The 5,553-nt window shown below is 35.0% G+C and overlaps 1 pseudogene; it reads left to right on the forward strand.

Annotated features, from left to right (window-relative positions):
• The first annotated feature begins 2,080 nt into the window (after nt 1-2,080).
• On the forward strand, nt 2,081-3,475 carry LOC116294125 (uncharacterized; annotated as a pseudogene).
• The last annotated feature ends 2,078 nt before the right edge of the window (nt 3,476-5,553 follow it).

Consider the following 5,553-nt stretch of genomic DNA (forward strand, 5'->3'; position numbering starts at 1 on the left):
TACAACTTTTTAAAAACCGTACGACAATAGGGTATTATTGGCAATGGTGCAGAAACAAATACATGTGCGGCCTAAGTCACTGTCATGTTTGTAAGTATTATGCTTCACTTACGCGATGAAACTGGGACAAGTATTGAAGTTAGACGGTACAGCAATTGTGATTATCTTGAAGTTATTCCTCGGTCTCCCTTCATTTTGGTTTGCTTGTGTGGAGCCCACTCTGGCGGTGATGTACATGACGTTTTATTACAACGGCATCTAATCCCAAATGCATCACGATGTCGAAGACAAACCGTTAGTTTCAAATGGCAATCATTTATTCTAAAAAATACCTAAAACGAGAGTATTCCAATTAGGTGGCAAAGCATTTTTGTGTTGCTACCACGGTCTGGTATGTTTGGTAGTTTTCATTGCGCTGTTGAATATTCTCAAGACCATAACACATGCAGACACCTGATATATTTCTTTTTTCCTTCACTTCAATAAATTTGTCTCCAGCGGATAAATTTAATGCAAGTTTTTCAAATAATCAAATGGATTTCTTCCCCGCCGTTAAATTAAGTGTACTTTAAGCTAATGTTTGTTTTACCTGCTCTCGCTAGAAGAAGATTGGCCTCCGTTGTCAAACCAGAATCTAAGGTATCAAACTGCCTTAAATGCTTTTTAACGTCCTTGGTGCACGTCTCAATCGTTACACACTGGTAATTGGCGGGGTTGTAGGTGGAACAGCCGCGAGCACCAACAACCAAACTAGAATACCCACACGACGCCATGACAGCTGCACGTTATCAAAGTGAGCATAGCCCGCAGCTTACAAGACTGGCAAAACATGCTAATTAGAGTCTGCAACTCATGCCCACTCAGGTCATGGTAGCTATTGTGCCTCTTAATAACTGTTTAAGGATTAAGGACTGGTATGTTGGGAAAAAATTTTTTGTTCCAGTATTTTAAGTTATTCCAAAATACAAATCAAACTCAAATTTCCGGTTTCTATGAGAAGTGGGCTCCCTGTGGACAGTCACGCAATATTGTCAGTTGGAGACGTGAGGCCGGACTTATGGTGAGCACGATGAAGACCAGAGCCGTTAACTTGGATATTCCTCACCGAGGTACTGTTTTATTTTCGAAACAAAGTTTCCACTACAATTTTCTTAGTATTTCATCTAGATTTGCAAAACGAGATTTGTAGAATTACGGTATAAGACATTATTGGTCGTATAAACACAAGTGGTTGAATGTACTGATTACAGAATTATTACCCTTAAAAGTGAATAAGTGTAAGCAAAAGGAGTATGAATCAAATATAACGCATGTAAGAAACTTAGACTGTTAGTTATGAGTTTATAGGTCTCAAAAATTGGAAATAATGACTTTTTTTCGTCACGTATTATGAATTTGTGACGTTCTCAATACCGTGACAACAATGACATTATTGACCCGAGTGCCCTGTAGGTTTTGGGCTCTTAATTTTTTTTATTTTAGTAGCCCAAAAATTTTTTTAAACAGTTGTATACAAGAAACATCAGTCTTCATCAGGAATGAAGTCTCGTAACTCCAGGCTATGTACCAATTTGCATTTTGTCCTTCCGAAATTAGGTCATTTTTGGGGCTTCAAAAGTAGGCAAAAAATACATATTTAAAATTCGGTAAAATATTGAGTTTTGTTCCAAATGAAACCAGTAACCCACCAAAATAATAAGCAACTATATGTTTTTAGGGCTGGACTTTCATTATTCGAGTTTATCTTAGTGTTATTTTGTGAACGATTTTTAATTATTAGTATATGTGAAGAGTCCTTGGCCCACAGGGGACAGCACTTAAAATAAAAAAACACACTGCAAATAAAAAGAAAACGATGCAAACAAAAAGAAAACACTGAAAATAAAAATAAAACACTGCAAACAAAATAAATCGCACACTGCAAACAAGATATATCGCACACTGCAAACAAAATATATCGCACACTGCAAACAAAATAAATCGCACACTGCAAACAAAAGCCTAAACCCGTGCGCGCGCATGTCAGCGGATATGAATTGCGGGCCCATAAGAAATTAATTAAAACAAAATGGCGGCTAACAATCATGAAGAATTGCCTGATTGATTGAACACTATTTCCATAGAGGATTTCGGTATAAGGATATAATTCTTTTGCTGGATAAGCATCACAACATAAACATCAATATAGGAACACTTAAACGACGATTGAATGATTATGGTCTAAAACATCGCCAAGATTTTGACGTGCAGTGTGTCAAGGAAATAATACGTCGTGAAATAGCAAATGGACCTGATAGCCTCAATGGTTATCGTACTATGTGGCATATACTGCGAATCAGGTATCACATTCATGTTCCACGAAGAGTAGTTGCTTCATTATTGCGTGATATTGACCCTCGTGGCGTGGAAGAGAGGAAACGGCAACTTTTGCTGGCACCTTGACGGATATGATAAATTGAAACCGTTTGGGTTTTCAATACACGGAGGGATTGACGGTTTCAGTCAAAAAATTCTATGGCTTGAGGTACAAAGGTCAAATAAAAATCCTAAAGTCATTGCAAAATACTTTTTGGGACTATATCGAAGTTGCCAAAGGTTGCCCTGCACGAGTTTACAACGATCTTGGAACTGAAAACGGTCTTGTTGCAGGCATACAATGCTATCTACGTGCCGATGGATTTGATCAATACTCGGGAACCAACGCTCATAAATACGTTCCGAGTACAAGCAATCAAAGAATTGAATGTTTCTGGTCTTCTTACAGGAAACAACGTTCAAGCTGGGGGATTGATTTTTTCAATGATTTGTATGAATCTGACATTCTCGATCTTGCAAGCGAGATTCACAGAGAAGCTTTGTGGTTTTGTTTTTCTGATCTGCTTCAAAGTGACTTAGACAAAGTTAAAGAGTATTGGAATTCTCATCGAATTAGAAAGTCCAAACATGCCACATTTTCTGGTGTCCCTGATGTTGTGTACTTTTTGCCAGAAGATTATGGACAAACTGATTGTTTGCAGTAGGTTTACCCTCGAAAGCTCTCAGAAATGAAAGACACAGTGAACGCTGCTTTAGTACAAGATGACCTAGTTTGGGAAGACTACTTCACTTATGTGATGGACAATAATAGCCTGTCACAACCAGCTACTGTTAAAGAAGCAGGTGTGCTTTTTCAGTCTCTGGTAAACTATGCCAAATGAAGCAAAGAGAATGAAAACTAGCAAGGTCACTAGGAAAACATGGCATTGATACATTGGTAGATCATATCATCTTTTGGTAAGTACTGTTGCAGATGCCAACAGACGCCTACATGTATATGCCTTGAGGAAACTTAAGAAATGTGGTGTTCCCCCAACTGATATCATCCAAGTTTACTGCTCATTGATCAGATCAACGCTGGAATATGCAGCCCTGGTTTTTGCTAACCTACCCAGTATCTCTCGGAAGACGTTGAACATGTACAGAAATGTGCCCTGTCTATTATATATCCTTTATTATTATTATTATTATTATTATTATTATTATTATTATTATTATTATTATTATTATTATTATTAAATAGCTAAAATAACATAAAACTGAAAACAGTAATCAATTTGGCTTAATGACTGGTCACCTGACAATGTCTGGCCACAATTTTTATTTTTTTCATATGACTGTGAAAAAGCAGTCACAATAAGGTACAGAAATTCCAAATATGTTTACATTATTCACTGTAGTAGCTGACAGTAGGCACAGCATGTTTGCTTCACACTCTTATGGTCTTCAATCAACATCAGGCAATCATTTTCAAATTCTCTTCAAAATGACTTGTTTTGTTTGTTCCTTGAAAGCATCCTATGATAAAACTCAGCTCATACCGTTTTTTATAATTTATATACAATACTGTGAATTAATTTTAATATCTAAACGTTTAATTTTTATCAAAACAGTTTAATCTGTGATAGTTTTTTAGACACTAGATTTTGGAATGCTATACCAAATTCATGTAGAGATAGTGCTAAACCTTTAAAGTAACCACAGTAAATCCGTGAAACTCTAAATAGCATTTAGTACAAAATAGTGCTAATTAAACAAAAGAAGCTTAGTGCAATTTAGTATTACTAAAGTTTCACGGATTTGCTGTAGTCACTCTGCTTAAAAAAGGTTAAAATTACACTCTTTTCTATGCTTCATAGTGAGTGGTTGTATTTTGAGATTGAAAAGGCTATACAGTTATGTATTTGCAGATTACTGTAAATCAGCTGAAAGCACATTAAATGAATCTCTGCCAAACTTTATTATATATACTGTTAGAAAATACACACATGTAAACAATGCAAAAATCAGACTTCTTATTTTCTCATAATTATTGTATATTATGATATTATAAAATTAGAGACTTACAGATCAATTATATTATTCATTTGGGTTATTAAATTAATTTGTAATCCAGTGGACTTCCTTCGATTAGTCTGTACTATATGTAGGTCACTGGAATCTCTAAAACATATGTAATTTACTTGTATCAATAAACTTGAACATGTTGGTACAAGAACAAATAAGGAATGGTTTCGTCTTCCTGTGTTAGGATTCTCATTATTTGGGATTCTTGTTTTCCGCTCTTGTAAGTGGCCATCTGCCATGAGCGACTGCTTTATCCTGACCCCAAAGTGGTCGCTTACAAGAGAAGCAGGTTTTTACTTCATTTCAAATTTGGTTAGAGTATTCAAACTGTAAATCCACGGCTAGACAATTATTATATTGAATCAAAAAATCGGTTCTGTAGCTGTGGCTTAAGTAAGATTGTATATTAAGGTAGTATAAAAACTAAAGTGAGCAAGAGATGAAACAATCTTTTAATAAAACAAGAGTTTAATGATAACGATATATCAAAATGCTTTAAGTAAGATTGTATATTAAGGTAGTATAAAAACTAAAGTGAGCAAGAGATGAAACAATCTTTTAATAAAACAAGAGTTTAATGATAACGATATATCAAAATGCTTTATACAGCCATTACGCATTCTTTGCATCCTCCTGCACCGAGTACTTTGAACTTGACCATAACACAACAATCTGAACAAAGCAAAATATCATATTTTAAATGTATCCCATGATATTGCAATAACAAGTAATCAATATAGGCAGTCTAGGACTGCATGTATCTATGGGCGTTGATCCTCAGTAATAAGTTTTGTATATAAACTAGTAGTAAAGTTGAGTGCTAAATGTGAGTAGAATCTTATAGATATTGCTTTTTAATTTTTTGAATGTATAAATAATTCCCCTGTAAAACAACAACTGTTAAAATTCATGCCTTCACTTTGGCATAAAATAAAAAATACAGCAATGCAGAATTCATGGAAATGGCAAAAAAATGTTCCAAAGAAAAAAAGGCAATTAATAAGCTTAAATCATATGTTAATAGTGAAATAGATAACTGGGTCGTTAACTTTAATACAGACAATCATGCGGTAACAACAAAACTGTTTGATTTTCAATTGCAAAAACCAATGTCTAAACTTCCCTGTGAGCAGAGGACATTTTTTAGATTAGTGTCCACTCTTCGTCAAT

Source organism: Actinia tenebrosa, unplaced genomic scaffold (genome assembly GCF_029948245.1).
Source record: "Actinia tenebrosa isolate PJP-AT-01 unplaced genomic scaffold, QUT_ActTen_1.0 PGA_scaffold11__36_contigs__length_13525064, whole genome shotgun sequence".
Classification (NCBI taxonomy): Eukaryota; Metazoa; Cnidaria; class Anthozoa; order Actiniaria; family Actiniidae; genus Actinia; species Actinia tenebrosa.